The sequence below is a fragment of the Oncorhynchus masou genome, chromosome 20 (genome assembly GCF_036934945.1).
Source record: "Oncorhynchus masou masou isolate Uvic2021 chromosome 20, UVic_Omas_1.1, whole genome shotgun sequence".
Lineage (NCBI taxonomy): Eukaryota > Metazoa > Chordata > Actinopteri > Salmoniformes > Salmonidae > Oncorhynchus > Oncorhynchus masou.
In genome coordinates, this window is record NC_088231.1 from 30,513,414 (window position 1) to 30,530,913 (window position 17,500).

Genomic DNA, 17,500 nt, shown 5'->3' on the forward strand with positions numbered 1-17,500 from the left:
TGGTCATCTCTACTGCCTCTCTACTCTGCGCTCTGCTCTAATCTAATCTACTCGGCTCTACTTACTCTGCTCTACTCTAAACTTCTATACTCTGCACTCTGCTCTAATCTACTATACTCTGCTCTGCTCTAATCTACTATACTCTGCTCTGCTCTAATCTACTATACTCTGCGCTCTGCTCTAATCTTCTATACTCTGCTCAGCTTTGCTCTACTCTGTTTTACTCTACGCTCTACTCTGCTCTGGGATCTACTCTACCCTGCTGTATTGTAGTCTGCTCTACTCTACTCTACTCTACTCTACTCTACTCTACTCTACTCTACTCTACTCTACTCTACCCTGCTGTATTGTAGTCTGCTCTACTCTACTCTACTCTACTCTACTCTACTCTACTCTACTCTACTCTACCCTGCTGTATTGTAGTCTGCTCTACTCTACTCTACTCTACTCTACTCTACTCTACTCACTCTGTGCTGTACTCTGCTTTGCTCTACTCTACGCTGTGTTAGCTTGCTCTGTGCTCTACACTGCTGTACTCTACACTACACTGTATTCTGCTCTACTCAAATCAACTCTGCTCTGCTTTATTCTGCTCTGCTCTACTCAGCTCTACTCTACTCAGTTCTACTCTGCTCCGTGCTCTACTCTGCTCTACTCTGCTCTGTGCTCTACTCTGCTCTACTCTACTCTGCTCTACTCTGCTCTGTGCTCTACTCTGCTCTACTCTGCTCTGCTCTACTCTACTCTGCTCTGTGCTCTACTCTGCTCTACTCTGCTCTGTGCTCTACCCTGCTCTACTCTGCTCTGTGCTCTACTCTGCTCTACTCTGCTCTGTGCTCTACTCTGCTCTACTCTGCTCCGTGCTCTACTCTGCTCTGTTCCCTACTCTTCTCTACACTGCTCTGTGATCTACTCTCTACTACACTGTGCCCTCTGTGATCTCTCTCCTCTGTGCTCTACTTTGCTCTACTATAGTGTTGTAATGGAGACCAGGCCATGTCTGACTGATGCTCTACTACAGTGTTGTAATGGAGACTAGGCCATGTCTGACTGATGCTCTACTACAGTGTTGTAATGGAGACCAGGCCATGTCTGACTGATGCTCTACTACAGTGTTGTAATGGAGACCAGGCCATGTCTGACTGATGCTCTACTACAGTGTGGAGACCAGGCCATGTCTGACTGTAATGGAGACCAGGCCATGTCTGACTGATGCTCTACTACAATGGACTACAGTGTTGTATGGAGACCAGGTCATGCTCTACTACAGTGTTGTAGTGGAGACCAGGCCGTGTCTGACTGAGGTCTCTAACAGTGTTGTAATGGAGACCAGGCCATGTCTGACTGATGCTCTACTACAGTGTTGTAATGGAGACCAGGCCATGTCTGACTGATGAACTGATGCTCTACTACAGTGTTGTAATGGAGACCAGGCCATGTCTGACTGATGCTCTACTACAGTGTTGTAATGGAGAAAAGGAGAAGGCCGATGGAACAGCGGTTAGAACGGCTGACTGAGCCCCCCCCCTCATATACACACACACCAACTAAAGCAGAGCCCTGTTTTCAGCCAATGCCTGCCTCTCTCTGCCTGCCTCTCTCGGCCAAGGAGCCTTAGTTAAAACTGGGACACAGCGAGACACACACAGCCAGCCAACCCCCCCCCTCCACACACACACACAGCCAGCCAGCCAACCCCCCCCCCTTCCACACACACACACAGCCAACCAACCCCCCTCCACACACACACACAGTAACGTGTATTCCCTCAGTAATGCAACCATGTCGTCTCTCTCTCTCTTTGCTCAATGGCGTAAAAGTGGTGTGTGTCTCATGACAAAGCAGGAAGGTAACACAGGGACTGTTTTTCCTTTAGAGAATAAAGGAATCAGGGCGCTGAAGTAGGACAGCTAAATATACTCACACACACACACATATATACACACACACACACACACACACACACACACACACACACACACACACACACACACACACACACACACACACACACACACACACACACACACACACACACACACACACTCTAACAGACACACACACAGGTGTAGGCGCGCGGGCACACACACACACCCTCAATCACAACCTCTAACAAACACGCACAGGTACACACATACACTCAAAATAAACTGTTATTCATGACACCAATGTAAATGTAGCACAGTTAGCATGGTGCTAGTGATAGGGTTCGCATGGTGCTAGTGATAGGGTTAGCATGGTGCTCGTGGTAGGGTTCGCATGGTGCTAGTGATAGGGTTAGCATGATAAGTTAGGTGGTGCTAGTGATAGGGTTAGCATGGTGCTAGTGATAGTGTTAGCATGGTGCTAGTGATAGTGTTAGCATGGTGCTAGTGATAGGTTAGCATGGTGCTAGTGATAGGGTTAGCATGGTGCTAGTGATAGGTTTAGCATGGTGCTAGTGGGAGGGTTAACATGGTGCTAGTGATAGGGTTAGCATGGTGCTAGTGATAGGGTTAGCATGGTGCTAGTGATAGGTTTAGCATGGTGCTAGTGATAGGGTTAGCATGGTGCTAGTGATAGGGTTAGCATGGTGCTAGTGATAGGGTTGGCATGGTGCTAGTGATGGGATTAGCATGGTGCTAGTGATGGGATTAGCATGGTGCTAGTGATAGGGTTAGCATGGTGCTAGTGATAGGGTTAGCATGGTGCTAGTGATAGGGTTAGCATGGTGCTAGTGATGGGATTAGCATGGTGCTAACCAACCCTCTCTCTCTCTGCCTCTCCCGCCCCCTCCCCTCCCCATCTCTCTCTCTCTCCCCCCACCCACCCTTTCTCTCTATGCAGTTTGTTCCCAGTTCTCCAGGGGTGTCTATGCCATCTTTGGTTTCTATGACAAGAAGAGTGTGAACACCATCACGTCTTTCTGTGAGACCCTCCACGTGTCCTTCATCACACCGTCGTTCCCTGCTGATGGACTCAATCAGTTTGTCCTTCAGATGAGACCCGACATCAAGGGACCTCTGGTCAGCTTAGTGGAGTATTACAAGTGGGACAAGTTCGCCTACCTCTATGACAGTGACAGAGGTGAGTCTGCTACATATACACCTATTCATACAGCGCATTCAGAAAGTATTCAGACCCTTTGACTTTTTACACATTTTGTTGTCACAGGCTTATTATAAAATGGATTCAATTGTTTTTCCCCCATCAAACTATACACAATACCCCATAATGACAAAGCAAAAACAGGTTTTTAGAAATGTTTGCAAATTTATTACAAATACAAACTCAAATATCAGATGTACATAACTATTCAGACCGTTTACTCAGTACTTTGTTGAAGAACCTTTGGCAGCCTAGAGTCTCCTTGGGTATGATGCTATATAAGCTTGGCACACCTGTATTTGGGGAGTTACTCCCATTCTTCTCTGCAGATCCTCTCCAGCTCTGTCAGGTTGGATGGGGAGTGTCGCTGCACAGCTATTTTCAGGTCTCTCCAGAGATGTTCGATCGAGTTCTGGGCTCTGGCTGGGCCACTCAAGGACATTCAGAGACTTATCCCGAAGCCACTCCTGCGTTGTCTTGGCTGTGTGCTTAGGGTTGTTGTCCTGTTGGAAGTTGAACCATCACCCTAGTCTGAGGTCCTGAGCACTCTGGAGCAGGTTTTCATCAAGGATCTCTCTGTACTTGGCTCCGTTCATCTTTCCCTCGATACTAACTAGTCTCCCAGTCCCTGCCACTGAAAAACATCCCCACAGCATGATGCTGCCACTGTAGGGATGGTGCCAGGTTTTCTCCAGACGTGACGCTTGGCATTCAGGCCAAAGAGTTCAATCTTGGTTTCATCAGACAAGAGAATCTTGTTTCTCACGGTCTGAGAGTCCTTTATCTGACACAACGGTAGTGGGTAGTAGTAGGGAGCCAGTTCAGGTCTGAGAGTCCTTTATCTGACACAACGGTAGTGGGTAGTAGTAGGGAGCCAGTTCAGGTCTGAGAGTCCTTTATCTGACACAATGGTAGTGGGTAGTAGTAGGGAGCCAGTTCAGGTCTGAGAGTCCTTTATCTGACACAACGGTAGTGGGTAGTAGTAGGGAGCCAGTTCAGGTCTGAGAGTCCTTTATCTGACACAACGGTAGTGGGTAGTAGTAGGGAGCCAGTTCAGGTCTGAGAGTCCTTTATCTGACACAACGGTAGTGGGTAGTAGTAGGGAGCCAGTTCAGGTCTGAGAGTCCTTTATCTGCCTTCAGCTGGCTGTCATGTGCCTTTTTACTGAGGAGTGACTTCCGTCTGGCCACTCTACCATAAAAGCCTGATTGGTGAAGACTTGTAGAGAGGGTAGTTCTTCTGGAAGGTTCTCCCATCTCCACAGAGGAACTCTGGAGCTCTGTCAGAGTGACCATCAGGTGCTTGGTCACCTCCCTGACCAAGGCCCTTCTCCCATGATTGTAGAGCTGGCCGGGCGGCCAGCTCTAGGAAGAGTCTTGGTGGTTCCAAACTTCTTCCATTTAAGAATGATGGAGGCCAATGTGATCTTGGGGACCTTCAATGCTGCAGAAATGTTTTGGTACCCTTCACAGATCTGTGCATCGACACAATCCTGTCTCGGAGCTCTACGGACGATTCCTTCGACCTCATGGCTTGGTTTTTGCTCTGACATGCACTGTCAACTGTGATACCTTATATAGACAGGTGTATGCCTTTCCAAATCATGTCCAATCAATGGAATTTACCACAGGTTGATTCAAATCCAGTTGTAGAAATCCAGTTGTAGAAACATCTCAAACATGAGATGAGCATCCTGGCGGGCTGTATCACCGCCTGGTACGGCAACTGCTCCGCCCTCAACCGTAAGGCTCTCCAGAGGGTAGTGAGGTCTGCACAATGCATCATCGGGGGCAAACTACCTGCACTCCAGGACACCTACACCACCCGATGTTACAGGAAGGCCATAAAGATCATCAAGGACATCTACCACCCGAGCCACTGCCTGTTCACCCCGCTATCATCCAGAAGGCGAGGTCAGTACAGGTGCATCAAAGCTGGGACCGAGAGACTGAAAAACAGCTTCTATCTCAAGGCCATCAGACTGTTAAACAGCCACCACTAACATTGAGTGGCTGCTGCCTACACACTGACACTGACTCAACTCCAGCCACTTTAATAATGGGAATTGATGGGAAATGTTGTAAATATATCACTAGCCACTTTAAACAATGCTACCTTATATAATGTTACTTACCCTACATTATTCATCTCATATGCATACCTATATACTGTACTCTATATCATCGACTGCATCCTTATGTAATACATGTATCACTAGCCACTTTAACTATGCCACTTTGTTTACATACTCATCTCACATGTATATACTGTACTCGATACCATCTACTGTATCTTGCCTATGCTGCTCTGTATCATCACTCATTCATATATCCTTATCTACATATTCTTTATCCCCTTACACTGTGTATAAGACAGTAGTTTAGGAATTGTTAGTTAGATTACTTGTTGGTTATTACTGCATTGTCGGAACTAGAAGCACAAGCATTTCGCTACACTCGCATTAACATCTGCTAACCATGTGTATGTGACAAATTAAATTTGATTTGATTTTGATTTGATATGATGGAAACAGGATGCACCTGAGTTCAATTTCGAGTCTCAGAGGTTCTGAATACGTATGTAAATAAGGTAAACCTGTTTTCACACATACATAAACAGAAGTTTACATACACGAAGTTGACTCTGCCTTTAAACAGCTTGGAATATTCCAGACAATGATGTCATGGCTTTAGAAGCTTCTGATAGGCTAATTGATATAATTTGAATCAATTGGAGGTGTATTTAAAGGCCTACCTTCAAACGCAGTACCTCTTTGCTTGACACCATGGGAAAATCAAAATAAATCAGCCAAGACCTCAGAAAAAAAATTGTAAACCTCCACAAGTCTGGTTCATCCATGGGAGCAATTTCCAAACGCCTGAAGGTACCACGTTCATCTGTACAAACAGTAGTACGCAAGTATAAGCACCATAGGACCACGCAGCCGTCATACCGCTCAGGAAGGAGACGCGTTCTGTCTCCTAGAGATGAACGTATTTTGGTGCAATAAGTGCAAATCACTTTTTTTAAACCTACAGGAGGGTATCTCTCCAGGAACAGGGTTGGAGTTAAAACCTACAGGAGGGTATCTCTCCAGGAACAGGGTTGGAGTTAAAACCTACATAGATAGGAGGGTCTCTCTCCAGGAACAGGGTTCCAGGAACAGGAGTTAAGAGAGGGGTAGGGATGCAACTCAATATTATATATACATACCAACTCAGTGGCCTTGTGGTTAAAGTGTCTGCCCTGACATAGAAATGTTGGTCCAGGATGAATGTACTGAGGAGATAGATAGCCTGGTAAGGCCCTGAGGTAAACTAGCCTCCTGTCCAGGAGATGTAAGGAGATGATAGGTGGTAAGGCCCTGATGCCTCCTGCCAGGAGATGTGGGAGATAGATAGGTGGTAAGGCCCTCAGCATGTACTGAGGAGATAGATAGTGGTAAGGCCCTGAGGTAAACTAGCCTCCTGTCCAGGGGATGTACTGAGGAGATAGATAGGTGGTAAGGCCCTGAGGTAAACTAGCCTCCTGTCCAGGGGATGTACTGAGGAGATAGATAGGTGGTAAGGCCCTGAGGTAAACTAGCCTCCTGTCCAGGGGATGTACTGAGGAGATAGATAAGGCCCTGGGTAAGGTCCAGGGGATGTACTGAGGAGATAGATAGGTGGTAAGGCCCTGAGCCTCCTGTCCAGGAGATGTACTGAGGAGATAGATAGGTGGTAAGGCCCTGAGGTAAACTAGCCTCCTGTCCAGGGATGTATGAGGAGATAGATAGGTGGTAAGGCCCTGAGGAGAGGGGATGTACTGAGGAGATAGATAGGTGGTAAGGCCCTGAGGTAAACTAGCCTCCTGTCCAGGAGATGTACTGAGGAGATAGATAGGTGGTAAGGCTGAGGTAGATGTAGATAGATAGTGGTAAGGCCCTGAGGTAAACTAGCCTCCTGTCCAGGGGATGTACTGAGGAGATAGATAGGTGGTAAGGCCCTGAGGTAAACTAGCCTCCTGTCCAGGGGATGTACTGAGGAGATAGATAGGTGGTAAGGCCCTGAGGTAAACTAGCCTCCTGTCCAGGGGATGTACTGAGGAGATAGATAGGTGGTAAGGCCCTGAGGTAAACTAGCCTCCTGTCCAGGGGATGTACTGAGGAGATAGATAGGTGGTAAGGCCCTGAGGTAAACTAGCCTCCTGTCCAGGGGATGTACTGAGGAGATAGATAGGTGGTAAGGCCCTGAGGTAAACTAGCCTCCTGTCCAGGGGATGTACTGAGGAGATAGATAGGTGGTAAGGCCCTGAGGTAAACTAGCCTCCTGTCCAGGGGATGTACTGTACATCAAGCTGTCTCACTACAGAAACAGGAGATAGACTAGTGTCCTGTCCAGGGGGTGTACTGGTACATCAAGTACTGTAGATACCCCTTTAAACTAGCCTCCTGTCCTGTACTGGTACATCAAGTACCCTGTACACCCCTGCCCTCACCACAGCCTCAATTCGTTGGGGCATGGACTCTACAAAATGTTGTTCCACAGGGATGTACTGAGGAGATGGTGCATGTTGGGGATGTACTCCAATGTCTCACTTCCTCCAGTCTCCTACTGTCTCCTCCTAGACTCCTACAGAGTCCTACAGTCTCCTACTGTCTCCTCCTAGACTCCTACAGAGTCCTACAGTCTCCTACTGTCTCCTCCTAGACTCCTACAGTCTCCTCCAGTCTCCTTCAGTCTCCTCCAGACTCCTCCAGTCTCCTCCAGTCTCCTACAGTCTCATACAGTCTCCTAGACTCCTACAGTCTCCTCCAGTCTCCTCCAGACTCCTCCAGTCTCCTCCAGTCTCCTCCAGTGTCCTACAGTCTCATACAGTCTCCTAGACTCCTACAGTAGTAGTTTCTATCCTAACATGACCCTAACCCCAGTGACCTTTCTATCCTACCATGACCCTAACCCCAGTTACCTTTCTATCCTACCATGACCCTAACCCCTCGCCCCAGTTACCTTTATATCCTACCATGACCCTAACCCCTAACTCCAGTTACCTTTCTATCCTACCATGACCCTAACCCCAGTTACCTTTCTATCCTACCATGACCCTAACCCCAGTTACCTTTATATCCTACCATGACCCTAACCCCAGTTACCTTTCTATCCTACCATGACCCTAGCCCCTAACCCCAGTTACCTTTCTATCCTACCATGACCCTAACCCCAGTTACCTTTCTATCCTACCATGACCCTAACCCCAGTTACCTTTCTATCCTACCATGACCCTAACCCCAGTTACCTTTCTATCCTACCATGACCCTAACCCCTAACCCCAGTTACCTTTCTATCCTACCATGACCATAGCCCCTAACCCCAGTTACCTTTCTATCCTACCATGACCCTAGCCCCAGTTACCTTTCTATCCTACCATGACCCTAACCCCAGTTACCTTTCTATCCTACCATGACCCCAGTTACCTTTCTATCCTACCATGACCCTAACCCCAGTTACCTTTCTATCCTACCATGACTCTAACCCCAGTTACCTTTCTATCCTACCATGACCCTAACCCCAGTTACCTTTCTATCCTACCATGACTCTAACCCCAGTTACCTTTCTATCCTACCATGACCCTAACCCCTCGCCCCAGTTACCTTTCTATCCTACCATGACCCTAACCCCTCGCCCCAGTTACCTTTATATCCTACCATGACCCTAACCCCAGTTACCTTTCTATCCTACCATGACCCTAGCCCCTAACCCCAGTTACCTTTCTATCCTACCATGACCCTAACCCCAGTTACCTTTCTATCCTACCATGACCATAGCCCCTAACCCCAGTTACCTTTCTATCCTACCATGACCCTAGCCCCTAACTCCAGTTACCTTTCTATCCTACCATGACCCTAACCCCAGTTACCTTTCTATCCTACCATGACTCTAACCCCAGTTACCTTTCTATCCTACCATGACCATAGCCCCTAACCCCAGTTACCTTTCTATCCTACCATGACCCTAACCCCAGTTACCTTTCTATCCTACCATGACCCTAGCCCCTAACCCCAGTTACCTTTCTATCCTACCATGACTCTAACCCCAGTTACCTTTCTATCCTACCATGACCCTAGCCCCAGTTACCTTTCTATCCTACCATGACCCTAACCCCAGTTACCTTTCTATCCTACCATGACCCTAACCCCAGTTACCTTTCTATCCTACCATGACCCTAACCCCAGTTACCTTTCTATCCTACCATGACCCTAGCCCCAGTTACCTTTCTATCCTACCATGACCCTAACCCCAGTTACCTTTCTATCCTACCATGACCCTAGCCCCTAACCCCAGTTACCTTTCTATCCTACCATGACCCTAACCCCAGTTACCTTTCTATCCTACCATGACCCCAGTTACCTTTCTATCCTACCATGACCCTAACCCCAGTTACCTTTCTATCCTACCATGACCCTAGCCCCTAACCCCAGTTACCTTTCTATCCTACCATGACCCTAACCCCAGTTACCTTTCTATCCTACCATGACCCTAACCCCAGTTACCTTTCTATCCTACCATGACCCTAGCCCCAGTTACCTTTCTAACCTGCTGTGTGTCTATATATGTGTATGTGTAGGTCTGTCCACCCTGCAAGTGATCCTGGATACAGCAGCAGAGAGGAAGTGGATTGTAACAGCCATCAACGTAGGCAACCTGAAGGATGAGAGAAAGGACGAGGCGTATCGCTCCATGTTCCAAGACCTGGAGATACGAAAGGAGAGGAGAGTCATTCTGGACTGTGAACAAGACAAGGTTAAAGACATCATGGACCAGGTTGGTCTGTCTGTCTGTCTGTCTGTCTGTCTATCTGTGTCTAGACTGTGAGCAAGACTCGGTTAAAGACATCATGGACCAGGTCGGTCTGTCTGTCTGTCTGTCTATCTGTGTCTAGACTGTGAGCAAGACTCGGTTAAAGACATCATGGACCAGGTTGGTCTGTCTGTCTATCTGTGTCTAGACTGTGAACAGGACAAGGTTAAAGACATCATGGACCAGGTCGGTCTGTCTGTCTGTCTGTCTATCTGTGTCTAGACTGTGAGCAAGACTCGGTTAAAGACATCATGGACCAGGTTGGTCTGTCTGTCTGTCTGTCTATCTGTGTCTAGACTGTGAGCAAGACTCGGTTAAAGACATCATGGACCAGGTTGGTCTGTCTGTCTGTCTGTCTGTCTGTCTGTCTGTCTGTCTGTCTGTGTCTAGATTGTGAACAAGACAAGGTTAAAAGTCTAACAGGCTGACTACACCTCTTGCGTCGGGGGGTGAAGTGACTATGCAAGGGTGCTCTCGATGTTGCAGCTGTAGAACCTTTTGAGGATCTGGGGACCCATGCCAAATCTTTTCAGTCTCCTGGGGGAGAAAAGGTTTTGTTGTGCCCTCTTCACGACTGTCTTCGTGTGTTTGGACCATGATAGTTCATTGGTGATGTGGACACCAAGGAACTTGAAACTCTCAACCCGCTCCACTTCAGCCCCGTTGATGTTAATGGGGGCTTGTTCGGCCTGCCTTTTCCTGTAGTCCACTATCAGCTCCTTTGTCTTGCTCACATTGAGGGAGAGGTTGTTGTCCTGGCACCACACTGCCAGGTCTCTGACCTCCTCCCTATAGGCTGTGTCATCGTTGTCGGTGATCAGGCCTATGTCGTCAGCAAACTTAATGATGGTGTTGGAGTCATGTTTGTCCAGGCAGTCATGGGTGGACAGGGAGTACAGGAGGGACTAAGTACACACCCCTGAGGGGCCCCAGTGTTGAGGATCAGTGTGGCAGACATGTTGTTGCCTAGTCTTACCACCTGGGGGCGGCCCGTCAGGAAATCCAGGATCCAGTTGCAGAGGGAGTTGTTTAGTCCCAGGTTCCTTAGCTTAGTGATGAGCTTCGTGGGCACTATGGTATTGAAACCTGAGCTGTAGTCAATGAACAGCATTCTCACATAGGTGTTCCTTTTGTCCAGGTGAGAAAGGGCAGTGTGGAGTGCAATTGAGATTGCGTCATCTGTGGATCTGTTGGAACGGTATGCGAATTGGAGTGGGTCTAGGATATCCGGGATGATGGTGTGGATGTGAGCCATGACCTGCCTTTCAAAGCACTTCATGGCTACTGACGTTAGTGCTACGGGTCGGTAGTCATATAGGCAGGTTACCTTCCTTGGGCACAGGGACAGGGTGGTCTGCTTGAAACATGTTCATATTACAGACTCAGACAGGGAGAGGTTTAAAACGTCAGTGAAGACACTTGCCAGTTGGTCTGCGCATGCTTTGAGTACACGTCCTGGCAATCCATCTGGCCCCGAGGCTTTGTGAATGTTGACCTGTTTAAAGGTCTTCCTTTAAATAAATAAATAAATAATAATAACCTGGTTCCTCTCTAGGTTTCTTCCTAGGTTCGGGCCTTTCTAGGGAGTTTTTCCTAGCCACCGTGCTTCTACACCTGCATTGCTTGCTGTTTGGGGTTTTAGCCTGGGTTTCTGTACAGCACTTTGTGACATCGGCTGATGTCTCTCTGTTTCTTGGGACCTAGAACAAGCATCTCTGTTTTGTCCGAGTTTTAAAAAAAATGTGTGTGTGGCTCTTTACATGCCCCCAACTATAACCTGGAAATATATTACATTCAGACTACACATTGATACATAACATTACATGGAATTTGCAAGTCTTCCAAAAAGGAAAAAAAAAACAGATAAATATCAGGTTTTCTCATATGTACCGGTTCATGAGGGTTGCCTAATCACACATGAAATCTTTGAAAGATGTGCCCTTTTGAACCCTTCAAACAGCCCCTATGGCCCCAATTCAAGCCACTTCCGGGTGTCACAGGGGTAAACGCATATCCTCATTGGGGTAGGCTTTTGCAGAATCCTGAGTTTCAGTCTTTACGTTAAGAACTGACTGATTTACAGAGGGTTGAATGCAGGGTTTTTCACTAACTGTAGGCTGTGATATCCAAACCACTTTTAGGGTGAATTTAAACAATGTCACTTGAAACAATGCCACTTTAAATAATGCCACTTTAATAATGTTTGCATATCTTACATTACTCATATCATATGTTTAGTGGGGAGAACAAGTATTTGATACACTGCCGATTTGCACGTTTTCCTACTTACAAAGCATGTAGAGGTCTGTAATTTTTATCATAGGTACACTTCAATTGTGAGAGACGGAATCTAAAACAAAAATCCAGAAAATCACATTGTATGATTTTTAAGTAATTAATTTGCATTTTATTGCATGACATAAATATATGATCACTTACCAACCAGTAAGAATTCCGGCTCTCACAGACCTGTTAGTTTTTCTTTAAGAAGCACTCCTGTTCTCCACTCATTACCTGTATTAACTGCACCTGTATGAACTGATGTCCTATATTGGGTTCTATTGGGATCCATTAGGTTCTATTGGGATCCATTGGGTTCTATAGGGATCCATTGGGTTCTATTGGGATCCATTGGGTTCTATTGGGATCCATTGAGTTCTATAGGGATCCATTGAGTTCTATTGGGATCCATTGGGTTCTAATGGGATCCATTGGATTCTATTGGGATCCATTGAGTACTATTGGAATCCATTCAATTATATTGGGATCAATTTAGTTCTTTTGGGATCCATTGAGTTCTATTGGATATTGTCTGTTGACTGTATTAGGTACAGTATAAGGTAAGGGTATTTGTGACATTGTTTTACGATAGAGTATATTGATTGATATTCCTGAATAATCGTTTCTGAAATGGTAAATGTGTGCTTTAATCCATTTCATAGGTAATGTACAAAACTCCTGTGTTTATCCCTTTCTAATATGGTATTGTTTTATATAATATTATTTTATGTAAATTGTTTTATAAGATATTGTTTTACATTGTTTTTTGTGTTCCTGCAGGTCATCACCATTGGCCGACATGTTAAAGGATACCATTACATCATCGCTAACCTGGTATGATACCTGCTACCTCTCATATTTCTACATAACTTGTACTGACATCACACATAGCCTGGTACTAACCTGGTATGATCCCTGGTACTAACCTGGTATATAATACCTGGTAATAACCTGGTATGATCCCTGGTACTAACCTGGTATGATCCCTGGTACTAACCTGGTATGACACCTGGTACTAACCTGGTATGACACCTGGTACTAACCTGGTATGATCCCTGGTACTAACCTGGTACTAACCTGGTACAATACGTGGTACTAACCTGGTATGATCCCTGATACTAACCTGGTATGAACCCTGGTACTTACCTGGTATGATCCCCGGTACTAACATGGTATGATCCCTGGTACTAACTTGGTATGATCCCTGGTACTAACCTGGTATGATACCTGGTAATAACCTGGTATGATCCTGGTACTAACCTGGTATGATCCCTGATACTAACCTGGTATGATACCTGGTACTAACTTGGTATGATCCCTGGTACTAACCTGGTATGATCCCTGGTACCTCTCATATTACTACATAACTGGTAATGACATCACATATAGGTGTGTGTGTGTGTGTGTGTGTGTGTGTGTGTGTGTGTGTGTGTGTGTGTGTGTGTGTGTGTGTGTGTGTGTGTGTGTGTGTGTGTGTGTGTGTGTGTGTCCAGGGCTTCGTTGATGGTGACCTGTCTAAGATCCAGTATGGGGGAGCCAATGTGTCGGGTTTCCAGATTGTTGACTTTGAGGAGCCACTCGTCTCCAAGTTCGACCAGAGATGGGAAGCACTGGAGGAGAAGGAGTACCCTGGTGCTGACAGCAGGATCAGGGTAGTACCCCCAACCTCTAACCCCTGACCCCTACCCTACCGTAACCCTGGTGCTGACAGCAGGATCAGGGTAGTACCCCCAACCTCTAACCCCTGACCCCTACCCTACCGTAACCCTGGTGCTGACAGCAGGATCAGGGTAGTACCCCCAACCTCTAACCCCTGACCCCTACCCTACCGTAACCCTGGTGCTGACAGCAGGATCAGGGTAGTACCCCTAACCTCTAACCCCTGACCCCTACCCTACCGTAACCCTGGTGCTGACAGCAGGATCAGGGTAGTACCCCCAACCTCTAACCCCTGACCCCTACCCTACCGTAACCCTGGTGCTGACAGCAGGATCAGGGTAGTACCCCTAACCTCTAACCCCTAACCCCTACCCTACCCTAACCCCTACCCTAACCCTGGTGCTGACAGCAGGATCAGGGTAGTGCCCCTAACCCCTAACTCCTAACCTCTAACCCCTAACTCCTAACCCCTACCCTACCCTAACCCCTACCCTAACCCTGGTGCTGACAGAAGGATCAGGGTAGTACCACCTCTAATCTCAGACCCTTGACCCCTACCCTAACCCCTAACCCCTACCCTAACCCTGGTGCTGACAGAAGGATCAGGGTAGTACCACCTCTAATCTCAGACCCTTGACCCCTACCCTAACCCCTAACCCCTACCCTAACCCTGGTGCTGACAGAAGGATCAGGCTACGTCCTCTAACTAAACTGCAGATACTGAAGTGAGGATTCATTCAATCAGTCACATACATGAACACAGAAATGGGTTATTAGAACAGCTTATCAGCACATCTCTCAATAACTCTCCATTTGTCTCTCCCTTTATCTCTCTCTCTCTCTCCCTCTCTCCACATCTCTCAATAACTCTCCATTTGTCTCTCCCTTTATCTCTCTCTCTCTCTCTCCACATCTTTCAATATATCGTCATCTCTCAATCTCTTTCTCTCTCCCTCTATCCCTCTATCTCTCTCTCTCCACATCTTTCAATATCTCTTCATCTCTCCATCTCTCCATCTCTCTCTCTCTCTCTCCATCTCTGAATATCTCTTCATTGCTCTCTCCCTCTATCCCTCTCTCTCTCTCTCCATCTCTGAATATCTCTCCATTTCTCTCTCCCGCTATCCCTCTATCTCTCTCTCTCTCCAGTACACATCAGCTCTGACTTATGATGCGGTCCAGGTTATGACTGAAGCGTTCCGGACACTCACCAAGCAGCGGATCGATTTCAGTCGTCGTGGCAATAACGGGGACTGTCTGGCCAATCCAGCAGTGCCCTGGTCTCAGGGGATGGAGATAGAACGCGCTCTAAAACAGGTTACCATAGAAACAGATTTTAGCGTGTTTTTAGGGTCTTCGATGATCTTGTGTGTTGTGTAGTTTTATATGGATGGGGTAAAATACTGTGTGTGTGTGTGTGTGTGTGTGTGTGTGTGTGTGTGTGTGTGTGTGTGTGTGTGTGTGTGTGTGTGTGTGTGTGTGTGTGTGTGTGTGTGTGTGTGTGTGTGTGTGTGTGTGTGTGTGTGTGTGTGTGTGTGTGTGTGTGTGTGTGTGTGTGTGTGTGTGTGTGTAGGTGCGTGTGGATGGGCTGACAGGTAATATCCAGTTTGACCAGTATGGTAAAAGAGTCAACTACTCCGTCAACGTGATGGAACTGAAGAACACTGGACCAGTTAAGGTACAGCCATTCAGCATTTACCAGCACACTCACTTCCTTACAATGAGCCAATTAACATTCACCAGTCTATTCACTTCCTTACAATCAGTCAATCAGCATTGTCCGGACCTCTGGCAGTCTCTATGGGTGTGCCACAGGGTTCAATTCTCAGGCCGACTCTCTTCTCTGTATACATCAATGATGTCGCTCTTGCTGCTGGTGAGTCTCTGATCCACCTCTACGCAGACGACATCATTCTGTATACTTCTGGCCCTTCTTTGGACACTGTGTTAACAACCCTCCAGATGAGCTTCAATGCCATACAACTCTCCTTCCGTGGCCTCCAACTGCTTTTAAATGCTAGTAAAACTAAATGCATGCTCTTCAACCAATTGTTGCCCGAACCCGCCTGCCCGACTAGCATCACTACTCTGGACGGTTCTGACTTAGAATATGTGGACAACTACAAATACCTAGGTGTCTGGTTAGACTGTAAACTCTCCTTCCAGATTTACATTAAGCATCTCCAATCCAAAATTAAATCTTGAATTGGCTTCCTATTTCGCAACAAAGCATCATTCACTCATGCTGCCAAAAATTCCCTCGTAAAACTGACTATCCTATCGATCCTTGACTTCTGCGATGTAATTTATAAAATAGCCACCAACACTCTACTCAGCAAGTTGGATGCAGTCTATCACAGTGCCATCCGTTTTGTCACCAAAGCACCATATACTACCCACCACTGCGACCTGTATGCTCTCGTTGGCTGGCCCTCGATTCATATTTGTCTCCAAACCCACTGGCTCCAGGTCAACTATAAGTCTTTGCTAGGTAAAGCTCCGCCTTATCTCAGCTCACTGGTCACGGTAACAACATCCACCCGTAGCACGCACTCCAGCAGATATATCTCACTGATCATCCCCCAAAGCCAAAACCTACTTTGTCCGCCTTTCCTTCTAGTTCTCTGCTGCCAATGACTGGAACGAATTGCAAAAATGAATTCAAACCAAGAGAAAATCCTGTTGTAGCGTACCTCTGAATTCCAGAAAAAACTGCTGTATCTAAAGATTTACATTACATTTACATTTAAGTCATTTGGCAGACGCTCTTATCCAGAGCGACTTACAAATTGGTGAATTCACCTTATGACATCCAGTGGAACAGCCACTTTACAATAGTGCATCTAAATCATTTAGGGGGGGGGGTGAGAAGGATTACTTTATCCTATCCTAGGTATTCCTTAAAGAGGTGGGGTTTCAGGTGTCTCCGGAAGGTGGTGATTGACTCCGCTGTCCTGGCGTCGTGAGGGGGTTTGTTCCACCATTGGGGGGCCAGAGCAGCGAACAGTTTTGACTGGGCTGAGCGGGAACTGTACTTCCTCAGTGGTAGGGAGGCGAGCAGGCCAGAGGTGGATGAACGCAGTGCCCTTGTTTGGGTGTAGGGCCTGATCAGAGCCTGGAGGTACTGCGGTGCCGTTCCCCTCACAGCTCCGTAGGCAAGCACCATGGTCTTGTAGCGGATGCGAGCTTCAACTGGAAGCCAGTGGAGAGAGCGGAGGAGCGGGGTGACGTGAGAGAACTTGGGAAGGTTGAACACCAGACGGGCTGCGGCGTTCTGGATGAGTTGTAGGGGTTTAATGGCACAGGCAGGGAGCCCAGCCAACAGCGAGTTGCAGTAATCCAGACGGGAGATGACAAGTGCCTGGATTAGGACCTGCGCCGCTTCCTGTGTGAGGCAGGGTCGTACTCTGCGGATGTTGTAGAGCATGAACCTACAGGAACGGGCCACCGCCTTGATGTTAGTTGAGAACGACAGGGTGTTGTCCAGGATCACGCCAAGGTTCTTAGCGCTCTGGGAGGAGGACACAATGGAGTTGTCAACCGTGATGGCGAGATCATGGAACGGGCAGTCCTTCCCCGGGAGGAAGAGCAGCTCCGTCTTGCCGAGGTTCAGCTTGAGGTGGTGATCCGTCATCCAC

At 47.2% G+C, this 17,500-nt stretch overlaps 1 pseudogene; it reads left to right on the forward strand.

Moving 5' to 3' along the window:
- The first annotated feature begins 2,819 nt into the window (after positions 1-2,819).
- Positions 2,820-17,500, forward strand: part of LOC135506631 (glutamate receptor 2-like) — a 43,467-nt pseudogene continuing 28,786 nt past the window's right edge.